This window comes from Adiantum capillus-veneris, chromosome 16 (genome assembly GCF_014529385.1).
Source record: "Adiantum capillus-veneris isolate H3 chromosome 16, ASM1452938v2, whole genome shotgun sequence".
In the NCBI taxonomy this organism is placed as follows: Eukaryota; Viridiplantae; Streptophyta; class Polypodiopsida; order Polypodiales; family Pteridaceae; genus Adiantum; species Adiantum capillus-veneris.
The window spans coordinates 101,455,295-101,470,569 of NC_140946.1; the positions used below are offsets into that span (position 1 = coordinate 101,455,295).

At 39.8% G+C, this 15,275-nt stretch overlaps 1 pseudogene; it reads right to left on the reverse strand.

The window, feature by feature from the left end:
• LOC147439547 (uncharacterized) overlaps nt 1–2,941 on the reverse strand; it is a 30,676-nt pseudogene extending 27,735 nt beyond the window's left edge.
• Nucleotides 2,942–15,275: the final 12,334 nt, after the last annotated feature.

Genomic DNA, 15,275 nt, shown 5'->3' on the forward strand with positions numbered 1-15,275 from the left:
ATAAGATTCCATATGCGTCTGCAGTGGGTAGTTTGATGTATGGAATGATTGCTACTCGCCCAGACATTGCATTTGCAGTGGGGGTAGTAAGTCGATACATGTCAAACCCAGGCAAGAAACATTGGGAGGCAGTGAAAGGAATATTGAGATACCTGAAAGCTAGAAAGAGTATGCGTATATGCTATGGGAGTCAGGAGCTAAGTGTAAAGGGTTTTATAGACTCAGATTATGCAAGTGACTTAGACAACCGAAGGTCTACGTTAGGGTATGTCTTTACATTGGCTGATGGAGCAGTATCATGGCGTTCTAGATTACAAGATTGTGCTACTCAGTCTACTACAGAGGTTGAATATGTTGCAGCATCAGAGGCATGCAAAGAATCAATTTGTCTTAATCGACTAGTAACAGATTTGGGAATCAAAGAAGAGATGCCTGTGTTATATTGTGATAGTCAAAGTGCTATACAATTGGCTCGCAATCCAGTTTATCACTCAAAGACAAAGCATGTGGATGTGAAGTATCATTTCCTCAGGGAAATGCTTGAGGATAAGCAACTTCAGCTTGTCAAAGTTCACACCACAGAAAATCCTGCTGATCTACTGACAAAAGGACTTCCCTCAGAGAGCTTTGCGCATTTTCGCAAGCAGTTAGGTGTAGGGTAGTACATCACTTCTCTACATCTCTTGTATATTAGCTTATATAGTAGCTTCTCTCACACTTAAAGTACCACATTGGACTTTAAGTGGGAGGTTGTTGGGGTATAAATCCCAATGTGGTCGCCTAGGTAAGTGGGCGGGCCGCCAGGTATGTACACATATTCTTTTGTAAAAACCTAATAAGAACTCACTATGCTCTACACATTACAGTAGAGCTAGTTCACCATATCGTCGTGCTCTTCTTCTCGCACTCTCTCTCGCGTCGCACTTCTGCTCGTACTCCTTCACGATCGAGTATTGACTACTTCCTACAAAGGTCTATACCCAATTTCTAAGCTACAACCTTCAAGAGTACACAATAGGAGATTTCCTACAATGCTTTCAAGAGCCAAATACCCATCAAACGTTCTCGAAATGATACGTACTTGATGGAAACCCTATTAAGACCCATAGGTCGCTCTCCCTAAGGTCCATGAACGAAAATCCCAACCCTAAACACCCAGTGCAAAATCACATAGGATGTCTGGTCGAAATTTGCAGGTCGTCGTTTCCAAAAAACTAAAGTGCCTAATGTGTAGCTCTACTTAATGCGAACGCATGGATATGCTGAAATGCAAAAACAGACAACGTATTCTCACTGAATCACCAGATATAGCACGTGGGTAGATCTCACAAAGCACGACCATACACACGCAATGTAGGTGTTGGTGCAGAGCTCTCTTCGGGGGCAACACGCTACACTTCTCCTCACTCGATTTCGATCACCAGTGTGCGCGTAGCGTCAAGATAAAACTCTCTCTTTCTCTCTCTCTCTCACGTACACAGAGTGCGCTCAACTCACATAGGAAAAAACTTATAATGAAAAAATGTTTTTTTGCATTAAGGTCAAAAGTGGTATAAATACCTTACAATCTCAAACCCTAATGTTCCAATTTAACCATTTACTCAGTCCAAATGTCAAAAATGGAATACAACCTGGAAGCTTCTGCAAGCCCCTCCTAGATCATGTCGTCCCCGACATGGCAATAGAGCTGCTTCTTCAGTGGAGGCTTTCGCGCATCTTCAGAAGATACTCATACCGTGCATGCTGGGCCAATAATGTAGGGCCGAATATTTTTGTATCGATGGTGAAGAAACCGGTTTAGAAGGCTTCTTCAAAGGCCTAGAGATGATACGAGGGCAAAAATATTATTCGCTGATAGAGAGCATGTATCACCTCATGGGAAGTCTGAGTAGACAATTCATATGCACATCTATATGTGTCTTGGAAGAAGAATATGTTGTCTGTTGCCTGTCCAGGTTTAAAGATTTCAAAAAACTGTTAGAAGGGTTTTACAGATTTTCCTGAGCATGATGCAAGAGAGGTGAGGCGAGCCAGTGAACAATTTAATGGCGCCCGTTAGGTTTTTCACCATGTATTGCTCACTCATTCTCTCGCTTGCCTTCAATCCTGGCAGCTTTGGGTAGTTGAGCCACGTGGGGTGGCATTTCTTCAGCTGCTCTTGTTCTATCCAAGTCCGCATCCTTTGTAGAGGAAAAAAGATAAGGTTGTCTCTGATTCTTTTAGGCGCCTCTACCAGATGAACTAAATACTCTGGGTATTAAGTTAGCCATGCCTTTCTCCATTTTGGTTAAGAGTCCACAATAAGATTCACTCCTTTTGGTTTGGAGATATCTTCTTCGTATAGTGGCACTATTGGCTCCTCTTTAATCCGCTTGTTTATTGTAGCAGCTTCATACTTGAGAAGAGGCACTATCGGCTCCTCTTTAATCCGCTTGTTTATTGTAGCAGCTTCATACTTGAGAAGAGGATATGGGAGAGAAGGTTGTAGACATTCATGTCGAACGACATTGGCATCTAACTTCTGAATGGTCATAGACTTAAATACTCTCTGTTCCCACTCCATTGCTTCTTTGGCCGTGTCTTTTATTGCCGCTTCTATTGTCTTCTGTAGATTTTCTTCCTCTTCTTGTGTCAGATCCCTAGGCTCTTGGAATGGTCCCACAAGGATGTCCTCTTGCATTGTGGTATCCACTGGATCTAACACATTGTCTACGTCAATTCCTTCCATTGATGCTGGCCCTGTGCTCGAATGTGACTCTTCAGTCTGCTGTTGGCCTTTCAGCTCATCAATCTGCTTCTGATATGCTTTCTTTTCCTGTTCAATTTGATCCCCCATGTTCACTAAGAGGTCGTTCAATTCAGCATTGGCTTTTTCAGCCTCTTCTAGCTTCCTCTTGGTGTCTTCATTTTCTGTTTGCATCCTCTTTAGATCCTCGTCCATCTCTTTTTCAAGGCTTCTAGCTCATCTTTCATGGCCTTGTTCTCATCTTCCAGACGGCTTTGCATCACGAGGGAGCCCTTGGCCAGCATCAATCTTTGTCTCTTCTCTAGTGTCAACTCCTTTTGGAGTTCCTTCATCTGTTCTTCATATATATCCTTCTCTGAAGCAGTGCTAGTTGAGGTAGCATTTCTGACTCTGCCCAGAGATGACCTTTGTCTCTAGATGGTCTGATCTTTCACTTTTATTTGATCTTTTAACTCTATCACTTCATCCTGGCTTCCCTCATGTTCTATCTCGGCTTTTTCCTTAGCATTCCTCAAAGTTTCCACTTCTTTGGACTCATGAGCAAGTTGGAGTGTCAAATTGTCCCTTTCTTTCTCCGCATCCGTCAGTGATTTTCTGATTTTCTTGTACTCCTCCTCTGGTCTTTGAAGCTTTTGTTATGTTTCCTGACTCTATCTTTCCATCTCTTGGCATCTTTTTAGTGTCGCTTCCAGATCGGCTTGCAGCTTGGCTTGCTTTTGTGTGTTCTCTTCGTCCTGGTTTTGTAGCGAGTCCACCTCGGCTTTGATTTAAACTTCATTTGCTTTGAGATTATCAATTTCACTCTCAGTGGCCATAGATCTTGCTCTTAGCCCATTGAGTCTTTGCATCACTTCATCCCAATCATTGGCTTGTGGCTATAAATCCATTGTATCTGTGGCCATTTCCTTTAACTCCACCAATCGAGGGTTCATCATATATTCTTTGGGCCTAGTGCTAGACAACTCAAAAGCTGCATTAGCTTCCTCTTCGTGAGAGTATCCAGTAGCTAGTAGATCAAGACATATTCTATAGTTTTTTTCTTCCGGATCTGGCATCTCATCTTTTGGCTCAACTTCTGCCTTCTTCTCTTGCTCTTTGTTCTTCTCTTCCTTGGAGTCTTGTTGCCCATCAGGTTTGTTCAACTCCTCTTTTTGTCAGGTTTGGGGAGGACTAAGAGGAGGTGGTGATGGTGGAGGGCTGGATTCTCGGCTTGATGGTGGAGTTGGTTTCTTCTTCTTGAAATCTCGATCCGCCTTTGTTTTCCTCTCTCTTTCTTGGCCTTCCTGCTCTTCTAACAGCTGTCGTCTCACATCATCAACCTCTTCTTCTGTAAAAGGTATATTTGGGATATTCTCCGTAGTAGCATCTAAGATCTCAAAATTTTTGATATAATCTTCAAATCGATCCCTTTGAGTCCTTCGAGATGATCCAAACATAGCCTCAAGTGATGGCTTCCATAACTCGCTCAGATCCCCTTTTAGCGCTCTCTCAGCTCTGAAACTTTCCATTAGTCTTTCTAGCCTTGCTTCTTTTTGTGACTTTGTTTCCTTTACTGGCACCTATAGATTTTCTTTCTTTCCCTTCTTTGGCTCTGGCGGCTCTTCTAGCACTGTGTCTAAACAACGCTTCAACCTTGTGGCTACCCTTGGAGCCTTAGGAGGCTCTTCTTCTTTGTCTTCCTTCAGCTTGAGCCAATCATTTTGGGAGGGATGTAGAGGCCAAATTCCCTTGGCATGCAATGCTCCATAGATGACTTTGGTTATCAACTCACCAGGCAAAATATAGGTGGGATTTTTGGTCCCTGTCTTCAAAAGGTTGTCGTGAATGTAAGCGGCATAGTTTATCTCCTTTGGTTTTCTCTTCTGCATCACCCAAGTGAAAGTGGTGGCAATAGCTCTAGGTGGCATCCTGTATTTCTGTGGCTGCTTGGTACACATGCGAAAGTACTGATTGTATAGTTGGCGCATATCGTTATTTAACTCCAGATGCTGAGAGGATTCATAAAACTCTTCTTGTTTTGGTGAGTCTACATTATCATCTCCTGCTAGTATAAGGCTTACCATGTAATAGGTAGCACATCATAGCAATCCTTATTGCAAAATTTTGATGTTGGGCTATCTATAATGGTACAGACATCCAATGTTGCTAGTATGTGTTCCCATTCCAGAGGTTCGAAGGCATCTTCGGGAAAAGGTTCCGGAATGTAATCGTTGTCCTCAATAGCCCTTTCTAAGATGCATTTCTCTCTTTTTAATCTCCCACAATGTGAAGTCAAAACATCCATAGCTCTATTTTCTTCCCTAACCATGCTGGGAGTTCGGACCCTGCCAATGTAGCTGAATCAAACTCTTCCACTGGTGTCTGGTTCACATCCTTGTAACTATGGTCTTTTAGGTATATTTTGGTTGTAGTTTTCCCATGTCTGAGGTATATGTGGTCGTAACCCCAATCCTGGACCATCTTTAATTGTCTCATGAATGGTCGTCCCAACACGATCTCGTAATTGTTTTTTTTTCAAAATCAACTATTGCAAATGTATGCTCAACTCGATTCCGCAAGAGGTGACAATTACTTTTTCTAAAAGTCCTAGTGGCTTTTCCATGAGCCCATCTGCCAATTGCAATTTCATTCTGGCAGCTCTCAAAGCTGGTTTTCCCCATTTATTCCAGATTTCCTTGGTGGTGATAGCGACTTCCGCTCCATTTTCAAGAATAGCTTCGGAAACTACTCCTTGGAACTCTACTGGTAGTGTGGTATTTCCATCTTCTCCATCACAATATTCTCCAACCTTGTTTAAAGGTACTGTCCTAGTGTTTAGTTGAGGCTTGTCCAATTCTCCGATCCCTTCTTGAAGCTTAGAGGTAGGTTCTTTTAATCCAAATTTTTCTAAGCATTTGTCTACGGTGGTCCACATGTTTGGTCGTAACCTCAGGAGTTTGGCTAACGTGATTGTGCATGCTACAGGGGTGGAAAATAACTCAATCAACCCTTGTGAATCCATCACTCTATTGGAAGAAATTCTTTGAGATGGGAATGATCTCACCTGAGACTTAGCTTCATACTCCACTAGGTAAGAGGGTAGAGTTTTTAGCGAGTCTCGTTGGCTATGCCCCGAACTAATTGGACCCTCGTCTCCTCCTTGTGAATGCATATCAAAGTTCATTTGTGATCTTGCCTCAAATTCTTCAATGGGAGGTAAGATCTCATTTTCATCCTTTCTCGTGCTATTTATTTGGTGGCTCACCCTGTTAGCTTCATTGGCTTCTCGGATCTGCTTCCACAGGTCATCTAGACTATTACAATCCTTACCCATTTCTACCAATGTTTTAGGCTGGAAACCATTAATTGTCTCATGTGTCCTATTTGACACTATGATAGGTTCTCTCCTAGACTCAGAGGCAGTTGTGACTCTCTCCTTCGTGTCTACTTGTTTCTCTAGATTTGGTTTGATAGGGGTTGGAGCTGGTACCTCGTGCCAACTTGCAGGTTTACCAAAAAGCAGATTTTCTATCAAGGATTGGGATGTTTGAATCATCATTCGACACATTTCCAACCTCTGTTTTTCTATTTCTGCATATGGATAAGTCATCCATCTTTGCTCTTGGTCTTGGTTTTTTTTTAGTCTGGCTTCGTATGCTTTTAAAAGTGCGTCTAACTGGTCATTTACTTTTTCTACTAGTACTGATCCTCCTGATCCTGCACTTTTGGGTTCTACTATTTCCTTGGGCCCTATGGTTGTCGTAGTGTGTGAGCTTAAACTAGTTAGATCCTCTAACCACTCTAATCTATCCTTTGTGTGTTTTAACTCCTTGGATAGAGTCGTCTGCTCTCGTTCTCTCATGTCTTTCATACGCACCTTTCTAGCTTTCCAAGTGCTTCTCTAATTTTTCATTTCTGCACTTGGGGCATCGGTCTTTGGCTCTTCAATTATGGGTTCGTTTGTCATTCTTTGAGCTTCGGCTCGTGTCACTGCCTGAATATGTATTGTTGTCTCGTTTTCTGACCCTCCACTGGAAGGTACTGCTTCCAGCATGTTCAAAGTAGTTTTTGCTCCTTTGCTCGGGTTCTTAGGGCAACCACGAATCAAGTGAGTAATTCCCATTAGGCAAAATTTGGACTCACAAAGGGGCCCTTTAAGAAGTTTGACTTTACCTCTCTCTACCAAAATGGGCGCATGGATAATTTTTTGCAAACAAACTCCAAATTTGGAAGAGGTTTGACAGTTAGAATGCCCGTTTTGGTAGAAAGAGGTAAAGTCAAACTCCTTAAAGGGCCCCTTTGTGAGTCCAAATTTTGCCTAATGACACTCGGTGCAATACGCATTGACTCTAATGATTTCATCATGAGGACGGTCTCTTAGCCAATGATCTCCAGCACACTCGTAGAGTAGGGTCCCTTAGGCTGTTGAGGTGCTCCTTGAGCTCCTCTTTATTGGTATGCATGCCTCTGCCCGCTCATGCCTCCGTTGGCTATGAACAACAGTGTTTGTTCATCCAAGCTGTATCTTCCTTCTCCTACTACTTGTGCAGCTCTTGGTGGTCCTGTACTTCCAATCATGCTCCAAGGTTTTGGTGTTGGGGGTTCTTTCGGTGGATAATAGATAGGATTTGCAGCATATCCATTGGAATCTTCGTAATATGCATGCATAGGTACCAAAGCCTTCTCTTCTGGTTCGTTTATCGTTGTTGTGTATCTTATGCCGACTGGTTGTAATCCTGGTAGGGGTGGTTGTTGCCCCAATACTGGTTGTGGTCTTTCTACACCTACAGGTCCTGGTAGGCTGCCTGCTTGATACCTAGGCATTGGTGGAATTTGAGGAGATGCTACCTGAACTTGGGGAGCATATGTTTGCTCTCTCACATATCCCTTGTTATAATAACATTCCTCCGTCACATGGTTTGTCCATTTTTGTTCAATACCACATCACTTTGGTTGTTTAGCCTGAGGCTTGGCATACATATTAATCTTTTTTAGCACTTCCTCTACAAGTTGCTCCTGGCTTACAGCTACTTCTCCTTTCGGTGTTGTGTTAGCGGACTTGCTTCCACTTTGTTGTGAGGATGAATCGTCATCAAGATCCTTGAGTTCACCCTCCTTGTAGACCGCACAATTTCCTACAAGGTAAAGAGCCTCCTTAGTTAACTCATTTAACATTGTGCTTCTCTTCATTTGTAAGTCCTTCTAGAGATCTGCGTTCCTTAGTCCTTGAATAAATATAAGCATAAGTCTTGACTGAGTTGGCAGTTCTTCCACAGGGTAGAACTTCACATATGTTTCTAGTCGTAGGGCTGTCTTTCGCACAGATTCTCCTTCTTTCTGTTTGAATTTATGGATTTGTGAGATTGTATTATGAGCTATCCCCCTTTGTGAGAATTCCTCAATAAACCCGTCAAACACCTCCTCCATAGACTCAAAGTCTCTACGCTCCACAGAGTCAAACCAAGTAGCGGCATCCTCTTCTAGGGTAAGTCCAAACCCTGCAAATTGAGTAGGAAAGTCCAAAACTTCTTCAGCTCTAATTACACGCACAAAGGCTGCTACATGATTCCTAGGATCTATGTTTCCTGTGTATTTCTTGTTTACCCATTTTTGCACCTGAGAAGGTCTAATTCTACGATGGTCTAGAAATCTCATCATTGGTTCTCCTCGTCCTACTCAATATACCTCCTATGGCCTTCGGTAGTGGGAGGGTTCCTCTCCCAGAGGTGCCCCTAAGCCATAATTTTTGATGGTCATTAGGAAAAATATGAACCCTCTAGGGGCCCTTTGGGACAAAGGTTATAATTAGAGGCCAGGCGATAGGAAGAGGGTGGTGGACACACTCTATACCCTCAAAAAGTAGGGGAACAAGGTAGCCTTACACCTCTTTATGGCCTCTTACCTAGTGAGAAGGTAAGGGAGGTGGCTAGGGGAAAGGGGGGGCGGGGGGACCACTTTGACCTTTCCGCCCCCCCTTTTTGGTCCGGATTTAAAAATACACTAAAAAAATTCAAATTTTCAAAAAATTTCAAATTTTCAAAAAATTTCAAATTTTCAAAAAATTTCAAATTTTCAAAAAATTTCAAATTTTCAAAAAATTTCAAATTTCAAGTTTTTCCTCTTTAAAAGGTCCCCAAACTTATTTCATGGTCAAAAAAATACTTTTGACCTCCAAAAGTAAAAAACGTGTACTAAAAAATACAAAAATTTGAATTTTTTCAACAAAGTTCAAAACATCATTTTCCACCCTCCAAAGTCTTTCCAAACCTATTCTATAGCTAAAAAGTGATTTTCTCTCTCTACAAACTCTTTTCTAAGCTCTCCATTGCTACAACAACCACATGCACCCCCTATAGTGTAACACTATCTCTCTCCTAGCTTTCTCCCACCTCCATTGTAGCACCAAGCAAGCTCCTCCGCCATCTCTTTTCCTTGGCCACCACATAGTTTCACACCATGATAGCTCCTCTTCCTTCTCTCACCTCCATTACACCATGAAACAAGATTCTACTCCTTCTAATTTTATTCACTCACGCTACATGGAAACCTCTACTCCCAAAGATGGAGAAAATATAAGCTCACATGACTTGAATACCACAACAATAGGAGGTGCGAATAGTGTGTGGGCTTTGCAAGGGTTCATCTCCAACATAAATATAAAATGGTAAGAAAACTACCCTTGTAGCTTACATTCAGAGCTTAACATCATCTCCATCTTTAAGCTTATCATGCTGAAGAGAATAAACCTCTTTATGGCTTTCAATGTTTACGCTTCATACCTCATAACACTGGGTGGTGCTATTTTTTTGATAGCTTTGGCGCGCCATCTATAGTTGTGTAGCATGTGATTGAGTCTCACAATGCAAGTAAGTTGTGTTATCTATGGAGAGTCATCAAAGATTTTTCTTATAATTTATTATTTGTATAGTTGTCATTAGATTATCATTTTCTACTTTATAGCTTTGTGCTCACATAATTTGTTGTTTACTTACAGAGTCAACTTCTTTTCAGAGGACATGAGAAAGCAACCATGTGCAGAGATGGAAATCACTCTATTTTTGTTCCATGAGAAACCTTTCACTACGATGTTAAAGGATTTTGATAAGAATAGTAGAATTTTTGTAGAATCTTGAACCAATAGGTACTCTCTAGGAGCTTTTAGAAAAGCCATCCATATAGTACTACCATCTTCCTAGTGTCATAGACACACAAATACTCAAGTGTATATTAATCTCTAGATGAGGAAGACAAATACTTGTAAGAGAAGCCTAATAACAACAACATTGTCTCCGTTTGTAATTATTTTTATGATGCTGGATTCTTCTATAAAAGCAATATAAATGTGTTTTTTTGTTAAATGTATATTAAGTGTATATTAATCTCTAGATGAGGAAGACAAATACTCAAGTGTATATTAATCTCTAGATGAGGAAGACAAATACTCAAGTGTATATTAATCTCTAGATGAGGAAGACAAATACTTGTAAGAGAAGCCTAATAACAACAACATTGTTTCCGTTTGTAATTATTTTCATGATGCTGGATTCTTCTATAAAAGAAATATAAATGTGTTTTTTTGTTAAATGGTGTCGCATTGAGTGAGAGTATTTAATTTAGATTACTGGAGTTTCATACATATTTGAGAATTATTGTTGAACTTTATGGATATTTTTATTTGCCTGTAAGATGTTTCAAGTCTCAAGTTTTAATCAGAAATTCAAGCAATATTTTGATTTCACTTTAATCATTAATGGTTATTCTTATTAAAGTGGATCATCACCTTTGTCAAGATGTCCTCATTTGGGGATGTTGAATATATATCATTAACAACGTTTCACAAGTTGAAAAAGCTAAATTCTTGCTTTCCAACATGTTATTGTTTCCATACTATGCCTATGCTAAGCTTGACTTAGAGAAATGACAACTTGAGACGAGGGTGACTTATTATTGAGTCATGTTTCATCATACATATATTGTAAAGCCTTTGAGTTTCCACCTTTTTGAGTAGTGTTGGCAAGTTTATGTATCAAATTTTCTTAAATATCCCTATTCATGAGCTATTGGTAGCTATTTCTTTGGTATTGCTAAAGATGATACCAATAGCTATTACCTTGTGATCTTAATTGTTAAATTGCGGATTTGATTTTTACTATGTAGCTCATTTGGATAGAGAAAGTGTAACAAAAATTATACATACATGCATTATTAACATAGAAGATATGTACCAATCGAGCCTATGTAAACTGCTAAACCCTAAACCTTTGGCTGGATACTATAACAATAGGGGTCACATGTGGTTTCAAATACCAAAGAAATGGCTTAACCAAAACATTCCCAAGAACACGAGGTGGACACAAGGAAGTAAAAATTGTCTCTTTGTTTGGTCAATTTCTAGTGTGAATGTTTAGTGCACAGGATTTGTGAGGCCTTTGACTTGGGGAGTTCACTAAAGTATATGTAACATAGCACACGTGTTCAACATAAGGGATTTTGTATTCTTATAAAGTTATAAAAACATGTGTAGATAAGGTCTATAAGAGGTACTTTTAATTCATTATGGTGAACGCACATGATATAGGAAAATTTTACATAGTGAATGTTCCAGACCTTTGAACACATAGAAAAAGGGACCCGGGGGGGGGGGGGTGCTCTGATTACATCAAACGCTACACCTCTATCTCATGGCCATGCATTAAAAAAGCCCCTATTTGTCATTATAAGACCCCAAGCGGGGAGATCTTGCGCTCTGTACATCTATCTTACATCCTTACTTATACACAATAGTGTTACAATATTTTTCCATGTAAAGGCTCCCAGGACCCTCAACAAGAGTGGCCACAAGGGCGCTCAAAATGGCCATCCAAAAGTCATTTAGACCGTGATGCAAAAAAATTCATATCTTGCTTGGATTCTCCAAAAATCAACGTGCAAGTTGGCAATTTCTTTAAAAATGATATAAAACAGACATTCTTACTTTTTCCTTAATCTACAAGCTCCAACAAGCATTAAAACCATGGAATCTGAAAATACTCAAAGAAGTAATGTTTTTTAATTGTTTTAGGATTGTATTTCCTACATACAATACTTTCCCAAAATCTTGCTCTAACACCTTCAAAGGCCCCACGGGGTGAGCTCTCACTCTCTGTACATCTAACTTACAGCCTTATTTCATACTTATACACAATAATACTTACGGCCTTGCTCAGATTCTCTAAAAAACAACGTGCAATTAGTTGGCAATTTCTTAAAAAATAATTGTACACAGAGTACGCTCAACTCACACAGACAAAAACTTATACAAAATGACAAAAGGTTTTTTTGCATTAAGGTCAAAAGTGGTATAAATACCTTACAATCTCAAACCCTAATGTTCCAATTTAACCATTTACTCAGTCTAAATGTCAAAAATGGGATACAATCTGGAAGCTTCTGCAAGCTCCACTATTTACGAAGGTGAAATGACGGTTTCTTCTCAATTAAGGAATAATTACAAAGAAAAATAATATCCTGCGGGGCAATCATCCTCCGTTGGGTGTGTCTAGCCGCTAACATCGGGACCACCCATCTCATAGGCTTTAGCAACCTGAGCGAAGCCCCCACTTTCCACCCTACACTCAGACAGAGTCTTGCGTGGCCTAATTACTAACACATTGTTGTTCAACACTTAGGGTTCCTTTTTATGGTTTTCCATCACAAGTTCGTTAAGACAGCCCTTCAAACATTGTCAAATCGGCACCAAAACATATCTTTCCTAGGAAAAAGTACTCAACAAACAAAAAATATTTCATTAAAAATTCCAATGTCCTGAGTTGTGAGGACCTCCAGCGAGTGTTAACTCCACCCTATTTCAATTGGTCACCCATACAACCAGTCCATGATTCCACCCAATTCACGGAGTAACTCTCAGAGTAAAAATCATGTATCCACCGCATAGAAAGCAAGCCATGGAAATATCCACCGCATAGAAAGAAAGTCATGGATTTAGCTCCTGCGATAACTTCGCGAGCTACCGCCCTGTGATCAGTAGGGGGTTCACACTAAATCGATACTGGAATAATGAATAAAATTTGTTTGAGATAGTTTTTCCTACGAACCATCCTTTCCTACTTCCAAACAATCTTTCCATAAAGCATTTCTTTCCTATTTACTTCAAACTTAAATTTAAATAAAACCTTTAATAGAAAAATACCAATGACGTTGACTCAGTTGGATTTCCAAAATAGTTTGGGGAGTTTAAAGATTCCTAAAGTTATCGTAATGCAATGCTTATTATGAAATAAAAAACATAAATTCATCCTACCTCATGAATTTCCTCTTCGATGCCTCGTGAGATGGCCGGATTTTCCTCTCTCATCCGTGCTTTACCGTTGTTTACCATGGTGCTAGTTCCTGCCTCGCGGTCATTAGCACCACCAAAACATGTCCTCTTGGGGGCCATATCTCACTACTTTGAGTTAGAAAAACTCCGAAGAAAGAGGGCTAAAATATGATATCACATAACCATATCAACAATGACTGGCCATCCACAAGGATTTAGGAAAAGAGTACCTAATCTTACTCATAACAATACTCTACGTCTAGGAGAGTGCAATGAAATGCTTTTAAGCCATAACTTTCCTCCAGTAGAGTCGATTTGAACTATGGAAAATCACACATAAACTTGTGCAAAGCAACATTGACAAGGAAAAACTAACTAATATTAATCGACATGTTGATATGCACAATTGATTTAGAGTAAAATAATTCTTTCCCTAATTAGTTATTCGACCATGAATGAAGAAAACAAGCTTACCATAAACACACATGCATAATATTTACCATAATAGTTTCATAACTACATCCACCATAGGCAATATATAGGAATCACATCCATGCATCACTTTTGGCTCATCATTAGTATGCACAATGTATGTCTATAACCATTCATGGACATGGGTAAAAGAGAGGACCAAAATCTACTTTACCATGCATAAATATGTACAATTAGATTAGTGCAAATAGAATCTTAATCATACATAATCTTTAATGCACAAGGAAACATAATCATGTAGAATTTTAATGCACAAAGAGAGATTGAATTTACCCTTTAATCATGTGTTAACTAGAGCATAAGAGGAACATTAATTCCTTCTTAATCATGTACTAAAATTACATAAGTGGTAGGAAACAATTAAACATTAATTATGCATAATTAAGGGAATTAGATCTTCTTGAGACACGAGGGTAACTTTAGTGCTCTTTAATCCGGCAAAGAAAAGAATGATCACTAGGCAAGAGTCTATTGATAATCACCTCCATTAATTAAATTGTAACCATCTAGAAAGAATAATAAATTAGGGTAGGCTCAACATAGATCCTCTAGAGAGAAGAGGGCTATGGACCAATTAGAGTAATACAACTTGAACTAATCACCTTGATTAAGCCTCCTTGTGTATGTTAATGGATGTAGGTAAGCTCCTCCAATGGAAGCTCCGGGAGCAACACTTTCTTCAGAGCCTTGGGGATTGTGTGTGTAAAATTGGGAGGGAATGCCCCTTATATAGGCTTCTGGGGTTGCTTGATGGCCAAGTCTTGCCCATACCTCTCTTGCTCGCCTCCTCTTGCCAAAGGAAGAAGTAGAGGTGTCACAAGCCTCTCACTAACCATTAGAGGTCTCCCCTTTTACCTAATTAAGTGATACAGCTCTCTAGTCCATACTTAGCCTCCATGCCACACTTCACACTTGACCCAACACTTGGCACAAGACCATCTATGTGCATGACACATGGCCATACATGATGGGGTTACATGACCATGCATACCCATACATCCATATTCACATCCATGCCATATACATACCTTAGAAAATGCTAACCTTAGGCTAACTTGATCTATACTAACCCAAATTTAATTCTGAAACTTGCTAACTTGAAACAGACCTATAGATAACATATATGATTATCTGCCATAAACAGCAGCTTCCACTGTCTGGATCCTATTTTTAAGAAAACCTGGGTCGGTGCACAGTTTGACAAGCCGGTCGACCTTAGACCATACTGGGGGTCAAAAAAAATCTATTTTTGGAAATTTTCACAAAAATTGAATTTGACCAGAATTAAAATTTCTACAAGGATCACAACATAAAAATGAGATTTGATCACTGAAACTTGCTAAAAATAGCATCTTTTGAAAAACTAATAGTTAGAGTTAAAATTTTACATAGGTAACCTTCTTCTAGGGCAGGTAGAGACCTTACATTCTACCCATCTTGAAAGAATTGAGATGCCCTCATCTCAAGGGTAAGTCTGGGTAATCCTTCTGAAGTTTTAGTTGATCTTCCCACGTTGCGTCTTCTTCTTGAAAATCCTTCCACTTGACTAGATTCTCGATGATGTTTCTATTCCTTAGTTTTATTTCCTGCATCTCAAGGATATAATGAGGTTGTAGCTCGAGAACGCCTTGAGTAGAATTAACAACTTGTTCTGCATCTACAAGATGATCGGGATTGGGAATATAGGTTATAAGAAAACTCTAAAAATCGTCGTGAAATTTAAGGTTTGAGGGTAACTGC